Source organism: Passer domesticus, chromosome 4 (assembly GCF_036417665.1).
Source record: "Passer domesticus isolate bPasDom1 chromosome 4, bPasDom1.hap1, whole genome shotgun sequence".
NCBI classification, from domain to species: domain Eukaryota; kingdom Metazoa; phylum Chordata; class Aves; order Passeriformes; family Passeridae; genus Passer; species Passer domesticus.
This window is the reverse complement of record NC_087477.1, coordinates 3,148,106-3,173,370: the sequence shown is the minus strand read 5'-3', so window position 1 is coordinate 3,173,370 and position 25,265 is coordinate 3,148,106. Positions and strand designations below refer to the sequence as shown.

General features: G+C 49.8%; 1 protein-coding gene and 1 long non-coding RNA gene across 3 annotated transcripts in view; both read right to left on the bottom strand.

The window, feature by feature from the left end:
- The window catches only part of LOC135299814 (zinc finger protein 271-like), a 593,489-nt gene that overhangs the window by 185,644 nt on the left and 382,580 nt on the right, over nucleotides 1-25,265 (bottom strand). The gene's annotated exons all lie outside the window — the stretch shown is intronic.
- LOC135298401 (uncharacterized) lies at nucleotides 12,765-17,187 on the bottom strand. Of its 2 annotated transcripts, XR_010360379.1 has the most exons (4): nucleotides 17,110-17,187; nucleotides 16,329-16,445; nucleotides 13,569-13,734; nucleotides 12,765-13,042 (listed from the first exon to the last, which is right to left on the bottom strand). It is a non-coding gene; the product is annotated as an uncharacterized LOC135298401 (long non-coding RNA). The 2 variants fall into 2 exon arrangements; XR_010360380.1 differs by lacking the exons at nucleotides 12,765-13,042; nucleotides 13,569-13,734 and adding an exon at nucleotides 15,845-15,931.

Here is a 25,265-nt window from a genome sequence, read left to right as displayed (position 1 = left end):
GCAATTGTTCTATGGAGCTTGTTGGTTGAATGCCATCAAGGACGAAGGAGTGTGAATTTGTAAAGTGCAGAGGAAGAAAGAGGGGAATGAAAGAGGAGATGCTGAAGTTAAAGAGATTGCCAAAAGGTGGGACCCCCTACACTACTTGCCTCCTGATGCCCCTCCACCTTATAATCCTCTCCTTCGAGCACCTCAAATAGCAGATCCAGTTCTTCCCCCGGCGGCCATGGGGGCCATTCCCTCACCACCCACTTCGACTCCTTTAGCTGCTTCTGCACCACCCCTAATACCTACTCCACCTGCTGCATGCTCCACCCCTTCTCCAGCTCCACTTAACATGCACTCAAGCTCTTCTCTCCCTCCTACTGCTGTCCCTCCACCTCCTCCTAACTGGGACACAAATGCTTCCTTACCTAGTAACCTCTTATCACCAGGTACAGCCGTTGGCCTACAGCAGGTCCAAGCTAGTGCTAATACCCCTCAAATGAGTAATCTTGTGTCTGAAGATGGGCCATACTGCGGTACCTGATCCAAGACCTCCAAAGTAGAGAGACATTTTCCCCTTAGAGAAGTTCCTATGGAAGGAGTAGCAAGAGGTGTTGCTTTTGTAAACGCTCCTCTACATGCCTCTGAGGTGAGAGGATTCAAGAAGGAGTTAGGGAATTTAGTTAAGACCCCGTGGGCATTGCTAACCAAGTGGATCAGTTCTTAGGTCCAAATATCTACACTTGGGGGGAGATGAATTCTATTCTAAATATATTATTTTCCCCAGAAGAGTCCTGAATGATTAGAGCTGCTAGCATAAGACTTTGGGAAAAGGGTAATTGTCCAGGACCCCAAGTGCCATCAGGTGAAGACAAATTGCCACTAGTGGATCCCAATTGGAACCCTAATCAGGAGGAAGGGAGGAAAGGCATGACGGAGTAGAGGTCTCTGATAATTGGAAGGATCAGAGAATCAGTTCCCAAAGGAACTAATACAAAATTGGCATTCGCGGGCGCACAAGAGAAGGATGAAACTCCTGCTACTTGGCTTAATCACCTAAAGCGGAACTTTCAATTGTATTCTAGAACAGACCCAGACACCAAAGAGGGTGAAGTGCTATTAAAGGTCCAGTTTTTACTAAATCTTGGCCTGATATATGGAGAAAACTGGAAAAGATTGAAGATTGGCAAGAAAAAGACCTTAATGAGTTATTGAAGGAAGCATTGAAAGTGTATTTAAGGAGGGAAGAAAAAAAAGCAAAGGCCAAAGCTAGGATCATGGTCTCTATAGCTAGAGAAAATGTAGGAGCAAACAACTCTTTCCTACACTCCAAGGCCACAAAAGAGTAGAGGAATCCACCACCAGGAGCAGGTAAGGATAGGCCAGTACCATCAGGTACAAGAGGAATGGAGAGGCCTCAAGTCCCTTTAAGTGAAAGGCCTTGCTATTACTGTGAGCAGACTGGGCACATTAGAAGGTTTTGTAAAAAGCTGACCCTTGATGAAGCAATAGCCAAAGAACAAGAAGCCTTAGAGAAAATGCTTAGAGGTGACGATTAGGGGTGTCAAGGGCTCTATACTTTAGGGGACACAATGCAACACCTAGAAGAGCCCTTGGTAAACTTTGAAGTGGGAACCCAAAATAGGGAATTTGAATTTTTGGTTGATACAGGAGCAGATAAGTCCTGTCTCAACAAAATACCAGAAAGTATGATAATTGGTAGAAAATTCTGTGAAGTATTAGGGGCTGAAGGGAAACCATTTAGAGCCTCAGCGATCGAGAATGTAAAAATAATCGGAAACTCAAGGCAGTGTGAAGCAAATTTGATCTACCTGCCTAAACTAGAAAAACGTTTGTTAGGGAGAGATCTACAAGTTCATTTGGGAGTAGGAATTGTCCTGAGAGAAGAGAAGAGAAGATGGTGGTACAAATAATGAAGTTATCCCAAGGTGATGTTGCTGAAATAAGCCCAGAGGTGTGGGCTGAAGGAGGAAAGCGGGACATTCCTCCGATAACAATAAAAATGCAAGATGATACTTCACCCATACGGGTCAAACAGTATCCAATTTCCCTGGAAGGAAAGAGAGGGCTGGCCATAGTTATTGAACAGCTGCTGCAAGAGGGAATTTTGGAACCCTGTATGTCACCGCACAATACCCCTGTACTGGCAGTTAAGAAAGCTGAAGGGAAATGCAGGCTGGTACAAGACCTAAGAGAGGTAAACAAGAAAACCATTGCTAGACATCCGGTTGTGCCCAACCCGTATAATCTTCTAAGCTGAATTCCAAGAGAACATGCTTGGTTCACTATTATAGATTTGAAGGATGCTTTCTGGGCGTGTCCTCTGGCAGCAGAATGTAGAGATTGGTTTGCCTCGGAATGGGAAGACCCAAGTACAAAAAGAAAACAACAGCTAAGATGGACCCGATTACTGCAAGGGTTTACTGAATCACCCCACCTCTTTAGACAAGCCCTAGAGGGTTTGTTAGAACAGTTTGTTCCTGAAAAAGAGGTACAAATCCTGCAGTATGTTGATGACCTGATGGTATCAGGGAAAGGAAAAAATCAGGTCAGAACAACTAGCATTAAACTTTTGAATTTTCTGGGAGAGAAAAGATTAAAAGTTTCCCAAGAGAAGCTACAGTTCGTACAATCAGAAGTAACATACCTTGGGCACATAATAGGAGAGGGATATAAGAAATTGAGTCCTGACAGAATTTCAGGCATCCTATCTCTCCCAGCTCCACAAACAAAAAGAGATGTGAGAAAGCTTCTAGGCCTGTTTGGATACTGCACGTTATGGTTGGATCAATACACACAAAGTGTGACATTTTTATATGATAAGCTGGTAGCCCCAGATCCCATAATTTGAACAGCAGAAGACGATCAACAACTAGAGAACCTAAAAGAGAAGTTGTCTTCTGCTCCAGTCCTAAGCTTACCAGACCTCAAGAAGAGCTTTGATCTTTCTGTAAGTGCTGAAGGAAGTCTAGCCTACGGTGTACTAACTCAAGAGTGAGGAGGCTGCAGAAAACCTGTACCTTACATCTCCAAATTGTTAGAGCCAGTGGCTAGAGGCTGGCCACTTTGTATACAAGCAGTAGCAGCAACTGCTATTCTGATAGAAGAGACCCAAAAATTGACCTTACAAGGAAAAATTAAAGTACATACCCCTCACGATCTTAAAACAGTGCTGAGCCAAAGAGCTCAACAGTGGCTAACCAATGCAAGAATATTAAAATATGAAATAATACTAATGAACACAGATCATTTAGAATTCATTACATCAAACGCCCTCAATCCAACACAATTCCTTATGGGAGAGCCTATCGAGAATTTAGAACATGATTGCCTTGAATTGATAAGTCTCCAAAACAAAGTAAGAGAGGATTTAGAAAATCAACCTCTAACAACTGGAAGAATTTTGTTTATAGATGGCTCTTCAAGGGTAGTAGGTGGAAAAAGAGATTCAGGTTATGCCATCATAGACGGAAAAACTTTACAAATTGATGAAAAAGGAAAACTACCCCAAACCTGGTCAGCCCAAAGTTGTGAAATATATGCCCTGAAAAGAAGATTAGACTTATTGGAGGGAGACCGGGGAACCATTTCTACAAATTCCAAATATGCATTTAGGATATTACACACATTTGGGAAAATATGGGAGGAGCGTGGATATCTAAGCTCAAGTGGAAAAAGCTTAGCTCATGAGAATCTAGTCAAGTCTGTATTGGAATCTCTACAAAAACCAACAGAAATAGCAGTAGTCCATATAAAAGGGCACCAAAAAGGACACAGCCTTGAAGTTAAAGGAAACCGATTGGCTGATCAGATAGCAAAGGAAGCAGCTTTAGAACCAGGGGATCCAGTGAAAGTTTTTAAAACAGAAACCACACCCGAGGAGGAGGAAAGAGAAAAACCTATATTTAGTGAAAAAGAATTAAAGGCTATAAAAGATAGAAAGTTACACCAAAGGCAACGAGGGGAGTAGTTAACATCAGACGGAAGGGTGTTTTTAAACAAAGCACTTGCCGGGACAGTGCTAACAGAACTAAATAAATTAACCCACTGAGGAGTCCAAGGACTATGTGATCATTTCCTAAGAAATAACCTGTGCATACGTGTATATGACCTAGCAAAAGCAATCACAAAAGGGTGTTTAATTTGCCAAAAAGTAAATCAGAAAGTCATGAGAAAAGTAACACCTGGAGGGAGGGAACTAACTCTAAGACCTTTCCAAAGCATACAAATAGATTTTACTGAGATGCCCCCAGAACAAGGATACAAACATCTACTAGTTATAGTGGATCATCTCACTCACTGGGTAGAAGCCTTCCCAACCAAAAGGGAAACAGCCCAAGTCGTAGCAAGGGTAATCTTGGAAAACATTATCCCCAGATACAGAATGGTGAATACCATAGACTCAGACCGAGGTCCACACTTTGTGGCCCAAACATTGCAAAATGCAAAAAGCCTTAAGAATAAAATGGAGATTACATACTCCGTGGCACCCCCAGAGTTCTGGGAGGGTGGAACGGATGAACAAAACTCTCAAAAATGTATTGACTAAATTAATCAAAGAAACAAAAATGAATTGGCTAAAGTGTTTGCCCCTAGCGCTCTTGCGCATCAGAATAAGACCCCGGTCTGATATAAAGATTTCACCCTATGAAATGATGTTTGGACAGCCATTCTTGTTAACACCCTATAGCACAGGAGACTATTTGGAAGAAGAAGTTACCAGAAAATATTTAGAAGTCATTGGAAGAACCCTAGAAAGATTTAGAAAAAAAGGATACCTCCCCCAAACCTCCCCTCTTGATACAAAAGCACACGACATGAACCCAGGAGACTGGGTTCTGATAAAATCCTGGAATAGTAGACCATTAATGCCTAAATTTGAAGGCCCCTTTCAGGCACTTGTCATCGCTAATTCTGCTGTGCGGACCAGAGAAAAAGGTTAGACCCACATCACGAGAATTAAAGGACCAGTCCCACCCCCGGGCATTGGACAAGATTGGTCAGTGTCTCCCTCTGGTATTGGACCAGATTCCACACCATCCTCACACCCTAACTCAGGACAAGATTCAACCACATCAGGAGCCAATTCAGCTGAATATACTATTATAAAAGGACCAAATGACTTAAAGTTGACATATCAAAAAGACTGATGAACTGCATAAGACAAAAGTTTAGAATCATAACATGTCTTAAAGTGTTTCAAGAAATTTGTACAAGTTAAAAATTGTTAATAAGTAATTCTGGTGAAGTCCTCCCAACTTAGTACCAAAGACTCCAGGTTAATCTTCTGCAGAGTGCTCCCCTAGGAGAGACCAAATTAGCAGAGACAGATCAAGAGAGGTTTAACCAGAAGAGCAAGAGACTCTAAAGAGCTTGGAAACTTCTTCTCAGTAAAATCCTCAAGAGGCAAGGCCGGGTGGGCAGGCTGTGCAAGATGACCCATACTGGACTCTTGGGAAGGGTAGTAGCAATGGCTCTGACTGCTGGGGGTGCTCTGGGGAGCCCAAGAGAGCCGTGCAGTGAGTGCTACCAACCTCCCTATGAGAAAGAAGTAAGTTCCTTGCTGAGAGTCCACACCAATTTAAACTATAATTGTGTTAATCTCTCCCAATTGATCCTTTATCAAGAGAACAAGAAAATATATTGCACAGCCCAGAACACCGCCACATTTAGGCAGCCACTCCTGGGAGAGCACCCTGTAGGAGAAGCCTGGTGGTGCTTTGAACGTGATACTACTAAAGCAAGCCTGGTAAATCTGGTCAAAGGAAAAGATATTTCTAAATATTAGGAGAGCACAACAAAAGCTAATATATTTCAGGAAACCCCTAAACACCTGTTTTGGGTCAATGGTACCACAACATCCACTAAATTGCCAAGAGACTGGTCTGGCAGTTGCATCATTAGAATTATAAAACAAGCTTTCTTTATATTTCCCAAAGAATCTGGATCAAGTACAAGAGTCCCTATATACGATGAATTTAAGAAAAAACAAATTGAAGAAGCGGTATATATTAAACCAAATTATGAAGTTACAAGCAATATTAGAGATAATATTGAATCAGACCACATTAGCTCTTAACCATATTAATGACCAACTCACCCAAACCAAAACAGTAATTTATCAAATCAAATTAGCTGTAGCAGTCATGAGAGACATCTTAAATGAAATAAGAAAACTGGCATATGTAAGAAATCAAAAAAGGATTCCTGTACTTGATTCCAGTTGGTGGGATAATTTATGGACTTTCAAAAAAAGTTAGAAAACTACAACCTTCACAGTGTGTGCACTTGTTAGTTTGTTCTTATTTCCCTGCTTAATTAAAATAGTGATATCTGCTGTGCAGAATAACCTAAGGATCTCTAAAGAGATTAACCTGAAAAAACCAAAAAAAAAGTAATGAAGCTGGGTAAATATGATCACCAGAGTGCTCAGGAAATTTATAATCAATACAAAAAATATAAGAAATTCTATGTTAATGAGGCAAAAACTGTAAGTTGATGCAAGCTTAAGCTTAAGCCTGATCAAAGAAAAAGAGGGGGGACTGTTATGAATAAAAAGTTATCTATTTTTGTTTAAGCTTGCAAAGTTAAAACAAGTTGGACCAGTTGCTGTTAAGTTAGCTTCATTGTTAAGAGTTCTTCTTCAATTACCTGTTAATGGTTGGTGATTAACCATATTCCACCTGATGCTTGCCAGGGAGTGCCACAGGGACCCTGCAGGTACCAGGAGAATGGCAGTGGCATCAGAGCCAGTATGCAGATGAGAAATACATTGCACCAAATTTTGCAGTTTTCCAGGAAAACCCCTAAAAACAAGGAGCCAACATAGAACTAGGGGACCTAGGTGATGTCTAAGGATGGGAGCGTAGTCCAGTGCCTGCTTGGATCCTTTTTGTTTCTCACCCTAACCTGAAAGGATGTTGACTAGAGAGAGGACCCGAGGTGTTGGACCAAAAAGGCGGAATCTCCTAATCTCTGGTGAGGACGGAATCCCCAGCTCTGCCTGCAGACCAGCGGACACAGCTGCATCATCCTCCTCCTCCGTGCCACTCCTGGGAGCTCCGGCGGCGTGGGCACGACCCTTTGATTTCTCCCCACCTGAGCTGATTCTTTTTAATAAAGGCAGTAAAAAGGAGAAAGAACTCCTACCCCATTTATTTCAAGAAGCACTGGGAGCACAAAGGGACACAGCCAGGAGGCCCAGCAGCTCCTTGCTGAGGACCCATTTCATGCAAGAGCTCACACTCAGAATATGAAATGAATTTAAAATAAAAGGGTGGGGAGAGGCAGCAGTGAGGTGTCCTCAGAGGTTCAACTCTGCACTCTGATTTTGCCACCAACATTATCCAAGTTCCTGTGCTTGTTTTCCTGGAGAATTTGCACTCAACAGAGCTTCAGTACCTTTGATCAAATCAGTCTTAAGAGCAGCTTGGGGCTGGTCAGTCATTTAGATGTCAGCACTGACTGGGGTCCAGGCAACAAAAGAACATTAGCTGCAGGCCACCCATACAGCTTTTCATCTTAATGAGAACACATTTTTGCAAACAGAGCAATGCTGGGAGGATTTTTGCACCATTGGGCCAAGGCACAAGGCTCTGGATCTGCACAGCACTTTGGTAAGGAGGGGAACACAGGTGGGGACAGTCCAGGCTGTTAGCAGTGCCCCCACCCCCTGATTAGGGACAGCACAGTTGCTTTTAGAGCTTCTTAACCAGCTGGTGAAACACTGATCTTCTTTTCTTGCCCCCTGCACACTGACAGGCAAGTTGAACAGAAAATCTGTCTCTTCCTCCATGATCTCTGATCACCAAAGCAAAGAACCAAGAAAAAAAAAAAAGCCAAAAACACCCTAACCAATTAAATACAAATAATTTTTTGCCCGCTCTGGTTTTTTTTTTGTAAGAGGTTTATAAGACTGACTAAGCCGGTGCTGAATTACGAGTGGCACATGTTATGTGCCTTGCACAAAGTGTGGGACAGCTGCTGCCATGCCAAGCTGGGTGCAGAGTCAGACCCTGTACTTCAGACCCAGCCCTGCCTTCCTGAGGGACAGAAATTCATCTGTTAGAATCCCTTGGAGCTTCTGGAGCTGCTCATGGCCCTCGTGTGGATAACTGGGCTGCTGTGGAGCACTGGAGAACTTTCAGCTTGGTACCTGTTATGTATATTATGGTAATTCCTGCTGATAGACTATATATATATATATATATATAAGAATAAAATATCAAACCTTGAAATCACAGTAGCAAGGGAAGAGGGGATTGCTTCACAGGGTGAGCAAACCGCAGCTGGCAGTCGGGTAGGAGGAGTGTCATTAACATAGGAAGTGAACCCAGCCGGCACAGGAGATTGTCGTTCTCACTGGTGTGAACAGGAGGAGACCCAGCGATGGTGGCCCATGGAGATGTTCATCTTAGACAGAGGGGACCATCAAGGACATACATCTGCATACGGGATTCCGGTAACCGAAGAGTGGATACACATCAGTTCCCGGACAAGGTTTTGTCCAGCACAGGACGGAGAATAGAGACATCATGAATATGAAGAACCCTGAGGAAAGACAAAGGGACTCTGCCACGGGCTAGAAAAAGAGTATAAGAAAGGATTCTGCCAAGCGGCATTGGTGAACAGGGGGGATTGGGTGCGATAGAAGGCGGATCTGTGTTCACCCAGCTTCCATCCCGGGGTCAGTGCTGTCCTTGGTTGTTGGCTGTCGTGACTGTATATTGGTTGTGAATAAATTTATATTTTATTTTTATTAAATTGCCTGGATCGATTTTTACCTGTAACAGTATCCATGTATGGGGGCCTGCAGAATCTAAGCAGCATCTTCCTTGGCCAACAACAGACTGGAAAGGGAAAACCAGCATCAGAAACCTGTGAGATGGAAAACTTTGGGCTGTTTGAGATCAAAAATGTCACTAAAAATCTCAATGGCGAAGAACAACCTTTCTCACAAGGATTCCAGTAGAACAAATGACACAGGTGTTGGAATAACAGCCAGTGCCCACAGCAATGACAATTCCTTGGTGAGGAGGGTCCCACGGAGAGTCGGCTGAGTAATGACACTCATAACAAATGTGGCTACATGTCATCCTCCTTTATTAAGCAACTTTGGCATATTTATCCTTCTCTATACACAGTCTCACGCCACTGGTGCATAATGCTCATTGGTTAAGTAGCTATATTCACACATACATCTTACTTACTGGTTGGTTGTCACACTATAAGCATCTTTAGCTAAGGTGTGCGAAATGAGCAGTTCCCATGATGAGCTTGGCGCATTTGGTTTCATCCTGGCACAATGCTCGTTCTTCCTTGTTGCATCTATTTGAGGACAGTACATGGTCTATCTTGTTCCTGTTTGTGGACGGTACATGGTTTTCAGAGTAACTCTGTAACCTGCAGGCCAGGGCTGTCCAATTCCCGCAGGGGAATATCATGGCCCTGTTCAGCCAAGAATCCTTCTACACCTTGGAATAAAAGGCAGTGCCCACTGCAAACACATTTCCCTGTCCTGTGGGCTCCATAAACAACACATGAACATGGCACTTTTCCTGGCTGCTTCCCAAAGCTTCTCTGCAAGAAGCACTGGAGAAGTGCATGGGGCAAGAGTTGTGCAAGTGCCAGGCTCTTCTGCAGCAGAAAAGGTCTAAAAAAATCAAAATTCTAGCAAGCAAAATAAATCCATCCTTTATGCCTTGTAAATACTCCGATGAATCTCAGTTACTTCGGGACAAAAACAAACACAGGGCAAACTTTCCCAAGTATGGTTTCATGACAAAATTCCCATTTGTCTGCTCCTGTTTGTGGGAGAAGAAAAGGTTACAAGCTGCCCAGCTCAAGAAGGAAAGGAGGATCTACACTTCCCTGTCATATTTTCCTACTGACTAAGGAATTAAGACAGAGAATTTGGGTAAATGGAGGGATAAGACTGGAGTACGGATGAAGTTTCACATCTAAGATACTTCATTTGCTAAAATACAAACACTTTTGTTGTACATGGATCTCCTTGTTGAACCTCTTTGTCTTCAAACTCCCTTCTTCCATGGCAGAAGTGAACAAGCTCCATGTGTCAGAGCTTCGAGTTAAAAGCTCTGTGATTAGTTAGTTTTAATGGATCCATTTCCAGTCCGTGGGGTTGCTGTCATGAGGAGCTCAGGTGGCTTTTTGTTGAGATCAAAATCAATGAGCCATTTGTCCCAGCTCCACCTGTCCTGAGGCAGCACTGGCTCCACTGTGCCATTTCTAATGAAAATTGAACCTCCTAAAGAAGCCAGGCCAAAATCACAAGAGAGTAGTCACAAAAAATAATTTCGGCAGTTTGCTGGGTATTGATGTAACAGCTACCACCTTCCCAAAGTCCAGGCAACAGTTAACAAGGCTCTTTGCTCTGTAAACGGCCTTTCAATTGGTAGTGTTTCATACCCATGCAGAAGAACAAAAAGCCACTTCCACTGTAGAAACATGAGCTGCATCTATGCAGTAAGTTGTGCTCAGTAGCTGACCTGCTGCTTTAGTTTTGGGGCAGGAGATACTGCCATAAAATTTCACAAGAAAACTATCAAGTATCTAAACTATGCAGCATTATGTTATTTTCTACCTCCAGTATTGCCAGCACATAGCTTAAGGAAGACAGGTATTTACCAGCCATCATAGATGAAAAAAAAATTAAAATGAAAAAATGGCTTTTACGGAAATCAGAGTGATGGCCACCAGTCATTTTCCATCTTTGCAGGATTTCAGTTCAAAGTCAATCTAAACAAGCCCGCATATGTCTAGCAAGAAGGAAATCACAGTTCAGGTTTGTTCCTCCACCCAAGCTTTGTTATATCAAAGATGGATGGTATTATTTTCCAGCTCTCAAGAGATGTGTCATAATTTACGAATAAACAAAATATCATGCATAGAAATATTTCATAGATTGTAGCAGTTCCTTTGAGGGGAGCTCCCCGGGGAGTCCCCAGAGGGCCCCCTGGGCTGTGAGTTCGCTGGCAGCAGCAGGCACGCAAGGAGACTCCACACGGCTTCTGAGGGTGCTGATTAGATGAGGGTTTATTGGGGGACCCAGCCCCGGGAGTAACATGGTTTCTGAGGGAGAAGGGGGAAAGGGAAAGGGAGGGGGAAAGAGGGGGAGCCTAGGGGAGAGATGGGCCATGAGAGAATCTGGTCTTCCTCGTACAGCTTAAGAGGGAAATTCAAAGTGGGTGCGAAATAAGATTTGGGTCAATGGGATTGCAGATTCATGGGACTTCAGGGGAGGAACACAGCTTGGAATAAACCATACATTTCTGAGGGGTACATTTTCGAGATAGAGCATACCATTTGAATAAAATGCAACACCACAATAAATTAGTAAGATAGATGATAGATAGATAGATAGATAGATAGATAGATAGATAGATAGATAGATAGATAAATGGATTGGCAAGGCAGACAGAGATAGATGAATGCACATGCTTGTATCACTTTACAGAGAAAGGGATAGGGAAGTGACAGGTTATTCTTTTCCACACATGGGAAACTGTCTTTTTCCCAGAAAAATCAGCTTCCTTCTTCAGTGACCACCAGGGTATCTGAAGACCCCACCAAGAAGGCCCTGTGATGCCAATGGCCTGTGCATCCAGCAAGTCAAGAATGTAAGGCCTGCCTCTTAATACTAAAGAGGTTAAAGGGGTTTATTCTCAGTTTTTGGCAGCAAGAGGAACGAACTGAAGCCTCTTACTGTAAAATGCCTCCGCAAGCACCAGTGCAAATAACAGCCAAAGGAAGGATGAAGCCAAGGTGTCCCACAACCACCGCCCAAGCGGCCAGACATCCTCCTTCAACCCTGGCTGCATTGAAGCCCCATTGACTGCCAAGAAGAAAAGCGCCCTACTGAGAGCAAGCAAACTTAACCCTCTCCCAGGACACAAATTTAGAGGGAAAAAAAATTTAAAATCCCTGCACCACCAGACACACTTCCCAGTGAGAAGGGTTGGAACTCTCTGGCTCCCAGCACTTCCCCGGCAGGCAGGTTCCCAAAGGTGCTGGGAGCTAAGCTGTGCCCTGCGAGGGAACAGAGCCAGCCTCCCTTCAGTGGGAGAAGGCGCGGCCTCAGCTGTAGCCCCGGGTGCCTGCGGTGGCCCAGGGCACGGCCATGGCTGTCAATGTGTTGGGCTGCAGCACAGGGCAGGCCGGAGCTCAACAGCCTCAGCAGAGCCCAGGGCCGCGGCCCTTCCCTGCCGGGGCCCGAGCCTGGCCCGGCCCGGCCCGGCCTGAGCAGCCCGGACTGGCCCAGGGGATGGGCTGCGCCCGCCCGCTGTGCCCACAGGCTGGGCCCAAGCTTTTGCAAGAGGCTTTCTCCCACCTTGGCAAAACCTCGGCCAAGTGTCCCTGTGCTGTGCTGAGAAGAGTAAAAAACCCCCTCAAATTTAACCCTGCTGCCCAACGCATGAGGGATCCCTGCACACCTTAGGAGAGGCCATCAATACTCCTTTGTGCCTCATGAGGGATCCCTGCACCCCTCAGCAGGGACACCAAAATATCCCTTTCTGCCTCTTCAGGTCCAGGCCCAGATGATCCCACAGAAGCAAATGTGCCCTCAGCCCAGGGATGCTCAGCATGGGCTCCCCCATCCCCTCGGGGCCCCGCCGCTGGCCACAGCAGCCCCTGCCTGGCTCCTGCCTGCCCACACCGTGGCCATCCACGGCTGCTCCTGGGCACGGAGCTCAGCCACTGCTGCTGCCGGGTGGGCTTTGCTGGTGCTACCACCCGGATATAGTTGTGAAAACTTTATTCTTTTATTTAAATATGAAATATGGGCCAAGCCCTGCCCTGGCGGACAGGGGATGCCCACCTTCATTCCTGGCCGGGGAACAGGACCAGGGGGCTCAGGGGCAGAGGGTCTCCTGGAAGGATGGGTTTTGGGATGGCCTCATGACGCTGCTGCAGCCACGGCAGGGCAGATATGGGCAGAAGTGGAGAGCTGGGATAAACTATCAAGTTCCCGCTGCCTGTGTTGTTAGGCCCATCTGCTGAAGATGCACAGGAGCACCTGTGGAGAGAGGAGGTGGCTGAGGCCCCAGCTGCCCGTGGCACACAGGGACGCTCGAGCACAGCAGGGCCCAGAGCTGGCAAGGCTCCCCAGCACGGCTGGAGCTGCTGGCACAGCTGGGCCCAGCTGGACAGCTGCCCCTCAAGGCCCCGGCCAGCAGGGCACGGCTCTGGGCAGGGTGCCTGGCCAGGAGCGGGCCCCAGAGCGCCTCTGCCTTTCAAGGGCAATCTTGGCCCTGCTCTTTCTCCTCCCCACCTCCCTCTGCCTCTGCCCCGTGCCCCTGGGGCTGCTCTTGGCCAGGCAGCCTCAGTGGGAGCCAGCACTGGCTGCAGCTCCAGCGGGGCCCCCAGGACAAGGCCCAGCAATTGAGAGGCCAATGGAAGCACTGGGCAGCAGCAGAACCCTCAGCAGACTTATTTGGACAATCATGGACTGGCCACAACTCCATGGCGGCCTCCCTGCGAATTCTGTCTGCATTAGATTTTCATAAGAAACTCTTTCAGGGGAAGATGAAGAAAACACTCACCATTTTCTCTTCCAGTAATAATGAATTTGGACACAGCATAAGATGCAGATAAATGCCAGACAAAGCAGGCCTGCCATTAAACCTGCCCAGCAGCCTGTTCCCATATAGAAGCCCCTTACGAGGCCCTTCTGGGCATTGGGAACACGTGTTGTGGTGCTGGCTGCATCTGTGGGAGCGATGGGGATCATGAGCTCGTGCTGTGCTGCACTGCTGAGCTGGCAGCATGGTGGATACGGGCAGGACGGTCTCTGTTTCCCCCAGAGCTGGGGCCTGCAGGCAGCTTGCCGCCCCTGGGCACAGGCTGTGCCAGCCAACAAAGCCCAGCAGGCCGGGAGGAGAGCCCGGGGGCAGCGCAGCTGCTTGGGCAGTGGCTGCTGCCAGGGACACGGGCCAAAGCCATCCCTGAGCAGCCACTGCCACCCCTGGCCCTCCCTGCCCCGTGACAGCTCCCCCGGCCCCAGGGGACAGGCTCAGGCCCACTAAGGACACACTGGAGCCTTGCTCTCCCTCTCTGTCCTGTCCTCACCATGGGCACCCCGTGCAGTCACTGCCAGGTTTTGGGATGTGTCTCCCACGGAGGGACCCCAGCAGGACTGCTCAGAACCCGAGTGCCCTGAGACTGTTTGGGATATTTCCCCTGAGCTATGCCGGTCTTGTCCAGGCTGTGTAAGACTAAACATTAAAAATTAAAGGCAATTTTACTTTTTATTGCCAATGTGTCAGAAGATTCTAGGTTTCCCTGACTGTAAAACTACTTGGACAAATACAGAAGTGTTGGAGGAAAGGGGAACAAATATCTGGTGTCTGTATTCTATGAAAAACGTTTCTCAATGCTACAAAGGATAAACATATCTAAATGTTTCAAAATGAAAGACAAAGATAACATGAGGGTGCTGTTGGTCGAATGAGCCCCATGCCCAGCTGCTGCCTGCCCATGCCTGGCTGTGCCCAGACGAGCAGCTCCGCCAGTGCAGGTGGTAGCACACCGACACCTGAGCTGAAGCTGGACTCAAGCCTGTGATAGATGAGTAATGTGACAGTTGACTCTCACAATTAAAGGATAAATATCATGCATATATGTTAAGAGAAGTTTTATATATTTATAGATATGTTTTACCCCCTGTTGTGTTATCATGGAGTTACCTGAGTTTGGGACATATAAGAGGGTCAAATTGCTACGACGGCAGCACCTGACCTCCAATCGAGATGTAAGGAAGTAAACTCCACCACTGGACATCAAAGAAGGAGTCGATGGACAGAACATTAATAAGAGCAAAACAGTTAAAAGGTGAAACCTCCATTGTGTGGATGAGCACATGGTGGGAAAAATCCTCTACTCCCGGCGCCGTAAAATTGTCTTTATTCAGTGTCCTCTTATATTTCTAATAAGGTTTTTAATAAACATTTAAAAATTTTAGAAGTAATCATAACTTTTTCAACAATCCATGAAGTGGCTAGAAGGCTGCACCTCCTGTCCTGGATGGAGAGCGACGCCAGTCCCTTCAGGGAGAGGTGGTTCTGTTCTAGGCAGTGGTTGCGGCGTATTTGCAGTAATAAGGTGGTAATGTACCTCAGGAAGGGACAATGGACACTGGCACGCAGATGCATGATGACAGGCCAAGTTCTCCATGGCTGAGGCCTTTGGCCGGTCTTGTGAAGTGCCAGAGGTGCTCCTGTGGAGAGAGGAGGTGGCTGAGGCCCCAGCTGCCAGTGGCACACAGGGAGCCTCGTGCACAGCAGGGCCCAGAGCTGGCAAGGCTCCCCAGCACGGCTGGAGCTGCTGGCACAGCTGGGCCCAGCTGGACAGCTGCCCCTCAAGGCCCCGGCCAGCAGGGCACGGCTCTGGGCAGGGTGCCTGGCCAGGAGCGGGCCCCAGAGCGCCTCTGCCTTTCAAGGGCAATCTCTGCCCTGCTCTTTCTCCTCCCCACCTCCCTCTGCCTCTGCCCTGTGCCCCTGGGGCTGCTCTTGGCCAGGCAGCCTCAGTGGGAGCCAACTCTGGCTGCAGCCCCAGCGGGCCCCCAGGACAAGGCCCAGCAATTGAGAGGCCAATGGAAGCACTGGGCAGCAGCAGAACCCTCAGCAGAGTTATTTGGAGAACCATGGACTGGCCAGAACTCCACTGCAACCTCAGTGGGAATGGTTCCTGTCTACATTAGACTTTCAAAAGAAGCTCTTTCAGGGAAAGATGACCACTCACCATTTCTTCTTCCAGTAACACCAGATTCTGACACAGCACAATATGAGAATAAGGTCCAACAGTAGCAGGCCTGCCATTACCCCTGCCCAGCAGCCTGTTCCCATATAGAAGACACTTCCGAGGCCTTCCTGGGCATGGGAAACACGTGTTGTGGTGCCGGCTGCATCTGTGGGAGCAATGGAGAGTGTGAGCCCGTGCTGTGCTCCACTGCTGAGCTGGCAGCACGGTGGATACGGGCAGGACGTTCTCTGTTTCCCCCAGAGCTGGGGCCTGCAGGCACCTTGCCGGCCCTTGGCACAGGCTGTGCCAGCCAACAAAGCCCAGCAGGCCGGGAGGAGAGCCCGGGGGCAGCGCAGCTGCTTGGGCAGTGGCTGCTGCCAGGGACACGGGCCAAAGCCATCCCTGAGCAGCCACTGCCAGCCCTGGCCCTCCCTGCCCCGTGACAGCTCCCCCAGCCCCAGGGGACAGGCTCAGGCCCTGTCAGGACCCAGCGCAGCCCCTGCCCAGTCGGGAGCCAGGGCTGGCTCTGGCCCTGGGCTGGTGGCAGGGCTCCTTGCAATTACCTGCTGTGCCTGTGCCCGTGTCTGGCATCGCCTTCCTCCCTGCAGCAGGGGCTCCCCATGGGAAAATGCTTCCTCCAGGATGTGCCTCCTTCTGCACAGATGTTTGGTCCATCACTTCTGACAGGAAAAAGGACAGTTGGATTAGATGGAAGAGTTCCTGATTTGGGTGCCGGCATCTTCAGGATGTCATGCGCGTTAAAATGGGGATAGGTTTCTGTGGAAGGGGCTAACAGCGGGCCTCTTAGCTAAAGGAGTAAGAAGAAGCTGAGAAGAAAGAAGAAGCTGATAAGGACCTCTCTCCAAGGCTGTAACCAAGGAGACCAAGAGAATTGAGAGACTGAAGAAAGATAAGAACTTCACAGCTGCATGAAGTATATTTAGAAAGTTAGTTAAGTCACTAACTTTTCACCAATGATGTTATGTTGATTTATTGTATCCAATAGTTAGGGTAGAAGAAACATAAACAATTAAAGAGTGTATAAAAGGTCAGCCATGTTCAATAATAAACTGTTGCCATCTGAAACTGCTTCTGGTCCCTGCTTTGTGTCGTGACCACCTCGACAACGACAGGTTTCAGAAAACGTCTAGGCTTTCATGGCAGTGTCAGGGCTCTCCTGTTTCCAAACAGCTGCCATGCCTGAGCCACAGGAGCAGTGAGGGGATCGCGCAGGGCGAGGGCACACACGTGAATGGTTCTGTGCTGGCACCTGCAGCGATGCCCCCCTGGCCCAGCTTTGGGCTCTGAGCTGGCAGCTCTCCCAGGGGAAAGGCCTTGACCTACCCTCAGCATCTCCCAGAGGCTCCGTCCTGGACGTGGCTTGGGAAGCTGCACCACCTTCACCAGCAGGTTCAGCTGCAAAGAAGGGCAGGAGAGAAGAGCTGCTGTGGCACTGCAGAGGAGATCCTCAGGCTGCCCACAAGGCTCAGCCGTGGGGCACAGCCCTGGGCCCAGCCCCTTCCCTCTCTGCTCTTCTCTGTGGCTGCACAGAGCACATGGAAGGACACACTGGCATTGTACACAGGAGGAAGATGGACAGCTAAATTCTCCTTCCTCCCACTGACAGTGATCCTGTGGGATCCCTCAGGGCTCCAGAAGGGAGCAGGGCAAATTTTCCATATTCCATCAACCTTCAGATTATCTTAAGTGAAAGGGCAAATGTATGAGCTCTTGCCACCTGCTCACTGTGTATTCTCTCCGGAAAGGTACATTGAGCACTTGCCTCCAGGATTTCTCATGAGTCTCATGCCATAATCCAGCAGGTTTTCCAGATAATCCATGTCTTGATCCCAATCTAGAAGATCAGAAACATTTCCATGATGTGCTGGGATCCCCTTCTGCCTCAGGGAACTGGGCACTGCATGTAGGTCGGGTAAGGCCATGGGAGCCAGATGTGAATGGACAAGGCCAAAGCTGCTCAGGGGCCTGGGGAGCTCTGGGCAGGCTCATGGTCAATCCCTATCCTCTTTGCAGGCCCTGTGCAACATCCCTGGAGAGGTGGCTGGACCAGCCCAGGGCCCGTGGGGGTTCTCTCAGTCGCACAAGGAAAATGCTCCTTGAATCCCTGGGGAGAACTGCAGCAGGCAGTGCTGCAAGTATCCCTCACAAACTCCCTCCTGCCTGTCCTCCCAGCTGCCCTTCCTCGATCTGCTGGGACAGCTCCCACGGCCCAAGGGCACAGAGGTAAGCCCTCTCAGGACACACTGGAGCCTTGCTCTCCCCCTCTGTCCTTTCCCCACCATGGGCACCCCGTGCAGTCACTCCCAGGTTTCGGGAAGTGTCTCCCACGGACGGACCCCAGCAGGACTGCTCAGTACCCGAGTGCCCTGTGCCTGCTCGGGACAATTCCCCTGGGTTGTGCCCTCACTTCCAGGCAGCAGAGACAGCAGCTCAAATCTCAGCAGGGCCCAGGCCCAAAGGCACAGCAATTACCTCCTGTGCCTGTGCCTGGCATCGCTTCCAATCCTACAGCAGAGGCTGGCACGGAACCACTGCTTCCTTCGGGAAATGCCGCCTTCTGCCCAGCCTCTGCATCCACTTCTGGAGAAAGCAAGAGGGATGGCTGGATCAGGTGGGGCTGTTCCCCACTGGGGAGGTGGCATCTTTAGGAGGGAATGCTTGTCAAAGACATCAGTAAGAATCAGGAAAATTCCTATAAACTTTTTGGGCAGGCCAGGGCCCTCCCTTCTCCGAACAGGTGCCCTTTCTCTTCTACCCAGTGACTGGAAAATCGCAGGGAATCTCAGGCCCGTGGTGCAGTTTGGGCTGCCTGTCAGCTGATGCCAAATGCCTTCCTGCAGAGGCTGGGCACAAGCTGCAGCCAGGCCAGGCAGGGAAACAGCCCTGCAGGGCGTGAAAGCAGCAGTGGGGCAGCGAGGCTGCCATGGATCCCTTCCCGTTGTGCCGGGCACGGCGTGTCCAGATGTGCAGCCAAAGGCCCCAGCTGCTGAGTCCCAGGGGAAGCATGAGGGAAATGCACCCACCTTGTTCGGCTTGCAGTAATTCTTTCACCATTTGTCCCGTGATTTTGAGTGGCTCATGGGGTTTTTTGTGACCGGTAGCTTTGTTCTTTCCCCTCGGAGGACCTTAGAGCAACAGAGTTCCATTTCCCAGGAACAGATCCCACAAAAGCAAGGCTCAGCCTGTGGGGTCAGCAGGGACACACCACTCACCCTTGCGATGGGAGCTGGGCTTGCGTGCAACATCCACCAAAGGACCTGGGAAAGTCCTCCCTGCAGGCACACCTGTAACACAACAGCCACAGAAGCTTCTGCCATCTCTGCTGATCTGCACGGGCACCACTGAGCCGCAGGAGCGGTGAGGGGATCGCACAGGTCGAGAGCACACACGTGCATGGTTCTGTGCTGGCACCTGCAGCACTGTCAGGATATTGTTAAGAAAGACACAGGGACAACTTGCCTCCAGCATTCTTCAAGAGTCTTAAACCATCATCCAGAAGGGCATCCAAATAATGCAATTTGCCATCCCCATCTAGAAGGGAGCACAGATCAGAACCATTTCCCTGGTGTGTTGTGGCCCCCTCTGCCTCAGATAACAGGGCACTGCAAGTGGGTTGGGTAAGGTTGTGGGAGCCAGATGTGAATGGACGTGGCCAAAGCTGCACAGGGGCCTGGGGAGCTCTGGGCAGGCTCCTGGCCAATCCCCATCCTCTTTGCAGGCCCTGTGTAACATCCCTGGCGAGGTGGCTGGAGCAGCCCGGAGTGCATTTGGGCTCTCCCACTCCCAGAGCTAAAACTCTTGCTAAAGCACTATTGAAAAAATGCAGCAGGCACAGCCACAATCATCCCTCCCTCCTCCCTCCCTCCCTCCCTCCCTCCCTCCCTCCCTCCCTCCCTCCCTCCCTCCCTCCCTCCCTCCCTCCCTCCCTCCCTCCCTCCCTCCCTCCCTCCCTCATTTCTTCTCTCCCTCTATTCCTCTTCCCCCTGAAATTCCTCCCTGAATGGAAAGGACATTAGCAGGCCCCTCAGGACACACTGGAGCCTTCCTGTCCTGCTCTGTCAATTCCCCACCATGGGAATGCAGTCGCTCCTAGGTTTCAGGATCTGCCTCCCACGCAGGGACCCCAGCAGGACTGCTCAGTACCCGAGTGCCCTGAGCCTGCTCGGGATAATTCCCCAGGGCTGTGCCAGTCTTGTCTGGGCTGTGCCTGCACTGCCAGGCAGCAGAGAGGGCAGCTCAAACCGTAGCAGGTCTCAAGTCCAGAGGCACAGCAATTACCTCCCATGCCTGTGCCTGGCATCGCCTCTCTTCCTGCAGCCGAGGCTGGCATGGAGCCAGTGCTTCCTTTGGGAAACGCCGCCTTCTGTACAGCCTCTCCATCCACTTGTGGAGAAAGGAAAAGCAACAGCTCATCAGGTAAGACCGATTCCCACTGGAGAGGCGGCATCTTCAAGAGGCAATTCTTGTCAAAGACATAAACATCCTAGGTAGGACAGGGCCCACTTTCATCAATACACCCGCCATTAGTGATCAGCCTGGAGACTGCAAAATCGCAGGGGATCTCAGGGTGGGCATGGCCTGTGGTGCAGTTTGAGCTGCCTGTCAGCTGATGCCAAATGCCTTCCTGCAGAGGCTGGGCAGAAGCCGCAGCCAGGCCAAGCTGGGAAGCAGCCCTGCAGGGCGTGAAAGCAGCAGCAGGGCAGAGAGGCTGCCATGGATCCCTTCCCACTGTGCCAGGCACGGTGTCTCCAGATGTGCAGCCAAAGCCCCGGCTGCTGAGTCCCAGGGGAAGCATGAGGGAAATGTATCCACCATGGCATCATTCCAGATCACTCGGCATCTTCTCCATGTGTTTGGATGCCTCCAGGGACTTACTGTTCCTTCTGGGTTTGTTCTCCATTCTCAGGGGACCTTAAGAGGAATATTTCTATTTCCTCGGAACAGATCCCACAAAAGCAGGGATCAGCCTGTGGGGTCAGCAGGGACACACTACTCACCCCTGCCATGGGAGGCAGGCTTCTCTGTAGGAATCAGCAAAGGAGCTGGAGAAGTCGTCCCTGCAGACACATCTGTAACACAACAGCCACAGAAGCTTCTGCCATCTCTGCTGATCTGCACGGGCACCACTGAGCCGCAGGAGCGGTGAGGGGATGGCGCAGGCCGAGGGCACACACGTGCATGGTTCTGTGCTGGCACCTGCAACGCTGCCCCCCTGGCCCAGCTTTGGGCTCTGAGCTGGCAGCTCACCCAGGGGAAAGGCCTTGACCTACCCTCAGCATCTCCCAGAGGCTCAGTCCTGGACGTGGCTTGGGAAGCTGCACCACCTTCACCAGCAGGTTCAGCTGCAAAGAAAGGGAGGACAGAAGAGCTGCTGTGGCACTGCAGGAGATTCTCAGGCTGCCCACAAGGCTCAGCCCCAAGGCACAGCCCTGGGCCCGACCCCTTCCCTCTCTGCTCTTCTCTGTGGCTGCACAGAGCACATGGAAGGACACACTGGCATTGCACACGGGAGGAAGACTGACAACTAAATGCTCCTTCCTCCCACTGACAGCGATCCTGTGGGATCCCTCAGGGCTCCAGAAGGGAGCAGAGCAAATTTTTCAGCCTTTCAACCCTGACAGAACCTTGAGGAAAGTGGCATGAATGAGATCCTGCCACATTGACACTGATTATTCTATCAGATAAAACAGAAATTCAGAACTTGCCTCCAGTATTTTCCAAGATCTTTAAAGTGTCATTCACCAGTACTTGCAAATAATTTATGTTGCCATCCAAATCTAGAGGGAGCAGAGATCATAACTATTTCCATGCTGCATTTTATCCCCTTCTGCCTCAGGGAGCTGGGTACAGGAAATGGGAAAGGAAAGGCCATGGGAGCCAGTTGTGAATGGACATGGCCAAAGCTGCACAGGGGCCTGGGGAACACTGGGCTGGCTCCTGGCCACTCTCCACCCTCTTTCCCTGCCCTGTGTAACATTCTGGGAGAGGAAAGGGAAATGGGGCTGCCCAGGGCCCCTTGGGACACTCTCCCTCCCACAGAGGAAACCCTCCCTAAAGCCCTGGGCAAAACCATCCCCAGCGCTTCCCGGGGAGCAGGGAGCTCTGTGCCGGGAAAGGGCAGCCAGGCTGCTGGCTCACCTGCTCGCCGCGCTTGCAGCGGAGCAGCCTGGGCAGCCCTGGCAGGCAGGGCCACGGCCAGGAGCAGCAGGAGCAGGAGGCGCAGAGCAAGGGCCATGGTGCCTTGCCCTCTGCCAGTCCCGCAGCTCTTGCTGCCACCGCTGTCCCGACACCGCTGTCCCAATGTCAGCACCGCTGCTGCCACCGCCGCTGCTGCCGCAACAGTTGTGCTCAGGGACTGACTGCTGGCTCCTTGTGCTGCTGTGCAACCACAGGGCTCTGGCACCTCTGTGACCTCAGGGCCTGCTGTGAGCTCAGCCTGCTGTGACCCCAGAGCCCTGCTGTGACCTCATGGCCTTAGCTGTACCCCCAGAGTGTGCCCCCATCTCTATGAATGGACTGCCCTGATTGTAAATGTTTTGCTTCATCAAAGGGCCATTCACAAAACTTATTTTTCACCTGCTGACATTGCTGGTCAGGCTGTGTCCCTGCAGATGCTCAGTATTCATACAGAATTCACAGAATGACCAGGTTGGAAGAGACCTTCAAGATCATCCACTCCAACCCATGTCCCAACACCACAACTAAACCATGGCACCAAGTGACACATTCAGTCTTTTTTAAACCCATCCAGGGAGGGTGTCTCCACCACCTCCCCTGGGAGGCCATTCCAGAATTTTATCACTCTTTCTGTGGAAAATATTTTCTTAATATCCAACCTACATTTCCCTTGATGCAGCTTGAGACTGTGTCCTCTGGTTCTGTCAGTGCTGTCTGGAGAAAGAAACCAACCCCACCTGACTACAACTACCCTTCAGGGAGCTGTGGAGTGATAAGGTCACTTTGGAGTCTCCTTTTCTCCAGGGTAAACACCCCCAGCTCTCTCAGTCATTCCTCACCAGGGCTTGTGCTCCCAGCCCCTCACCATCCTCGTTGCCCCCTCTGGATGTGCTCGAGCGACTCAATGTCCTTCCCAAACTGATGGCCCAGAACTGGACACAGCACTCGAGGTGCGGCCTCAGCAGTGCCAAGTACAGGCACAGAATGACCTCCCTGCTCCTGCTGGCCACGCTGTTCCTGACACAGGCCATGAGCCATTGGCCTCCTTGGCCACCAGGCCACACTGCTGGCTCATGTTCAGCTGGCTGTGACCAGTGCCCCCAGGTCCCTTTCTGCCTGGCCACTGTCCAGCCACACTATCCCCAGCCTAGAACACTGCAGGTGCTTCTTGTGGCCAAAGTGCAGCACTGGGCACTTGCACCTACTGAGCTTCATCCCACTGGACTCTGCCCATCGCTCCAACCATTCCAGGTCTCCCTGCAGAGTCCTTCTATCTTCCAACAGATCAACACACTCTCCCAGCTTAGTGTTGTCTGCAGATTTGCTAATGAAAGACTCAATCCCCTCATCCATGTTGTCAATAAAACCATTGACCAGAGCTGGCCCCAGCACAGAGCCCGGAGGGACACCACTGGTGACTGGCTGCCAGCTGGGTGCAGCACCGTTCACCAGCCCTCTCTGGGCCAGCCATCCAGTTGGTTCTGAGCCCAGCAAAGAGTGTTCCTCTCCAAGCCCTGGGCTGCAGCTTTTCCAGGAGTGTGCTGTGGAAGACAGTGCAAAGGCCTTTCTGCAGTCCAAATAGACACATCCACAGCCTTTCCTGCATCCACCAGGCAGGTCACTTGCTCATGAAAGGAGATCAGGTTGGTTGGACACGACCTACCCCTCCTAAACCCCTGCTGGCTGGGTCTGATACCCTGGCCATCCTGTAAGTGCTGTGTGATGGCACTCAGTATAAACTGTTCCATCACCTTACTGGGTCCTGAGGTCAGACTGACTGGCCTATAATTACCAGGATCCTCCTTCCCACCCTTGTTGTACATGGGCGTCACATTGGGAAGCTTCCGGTCATCTGGAACCTCACCAGTGAGCCAGGACTGCTGATAAATGATGGAGAGCGGCTTCAGCAGCTCATCTGCCAGCTCCCTCATCACCCTGGGGTGGATCCCATCTGGCCCGATAGATTTAGGAACATCCAAGCAGCTCAGCAGTTCTCTGGCTGCCTCCTCTTGGCTAACAGGGGGCCCATTCTGCTCCCGGACACCATCTACCAGCCCAGCAGGACACTTGTCCTGAGGACAAGTCGTCTTCCTACTAAAGACTGAGGCAAAGAAGGTGTTCAGCGCCTCTGCCTTGTCCTCATCTGCACTTCCTAAGTTCCCTCCCACATCAAACAAAGAACAAAGGTTGGTCTTACCCTTCCTTTTATCGGTGATATATTTGTAAATACATTTTTTTATTATCCCTTACAGAAGTCGCCATTTAAATTTCAAACTGAGCTTTGGCCTCCCTAATTTTTTTTTTCCTACGTGCTCTAGCAGCTCCTTTAAAAACTTCCTGAGAGACTTGACCCTCCTTCCAAAGATGATACATCCTCTTTTTATTCCTAAATTCCTCCAAAACCTCCTTGCCCATCTAGGCTGGGCGTTTGCCTCATTGACTCATCTTTCGGCAGCCAGGGACAGACTGTTCCTGTGCCCTCAAGATCTCTGTTTTGAAGCATGCCCACCTTTCCTGGACTCCTTGGTTTTTAAGGGCTGCTTACCAAGGAACTCTCTGAAGAAGTCTCCTAAACAGGCCAAAGTCTGCCCTCTGCAAGTCATATTGATGAAGTCTTATTGATGTTCCTCCTGTTTTCACAAAATACCAAGAATTCTTGATACATTGGTGTTCCCCTGTCTGAGACATAACATACAACAGACCACTCGTGTTTCCTCAGAAAAACAGCATTGTTTATTGTCCGGAGTGTTCTTTTATAGCCCATTCAAATCTCCTGGGCCGAGACAGCTCATTGGTCTATCTGTGTGCCCCCAGACTCTGAACCAAGACAATGTCTGCATCCTAGGAGAGTTCCCACTGCATGTGAGCTTCTGTCAGTCAGACACAGAGGCTAGTTCATGGAGCTGAGCTGGACTGCTTCTTAGAACTTGATTAATGTTGACTACAGATCAGCTTGCAATGCAACAAATTCTATCATTTCATGATCACTGTGCCCCAAGCGGGCTCCAGCCACCACATGTCCCCCCAGCCCACCTCTATCTGCAAACAGCAGATCTAACATAGTCCCTCCCCTGCTGAGCTCACCCACCAGCTGCAACCAACACTTGTCCTCCACACACTCTACAAATTTCCTGGGCTGCTTTTTTTCTGGTGTACTAAGTTCCCAGCATGTGTCTGGCAAGTTGAAGTCGCCTACAAGAAGAAGGGCTGATGATCCTGAAACATCCTCTAGCTGTTTGTAGAATGAGTTGTCCACCACTTCTTCCTGGTTGGGTGGATGATAACAGACTCCCAGTAGGATG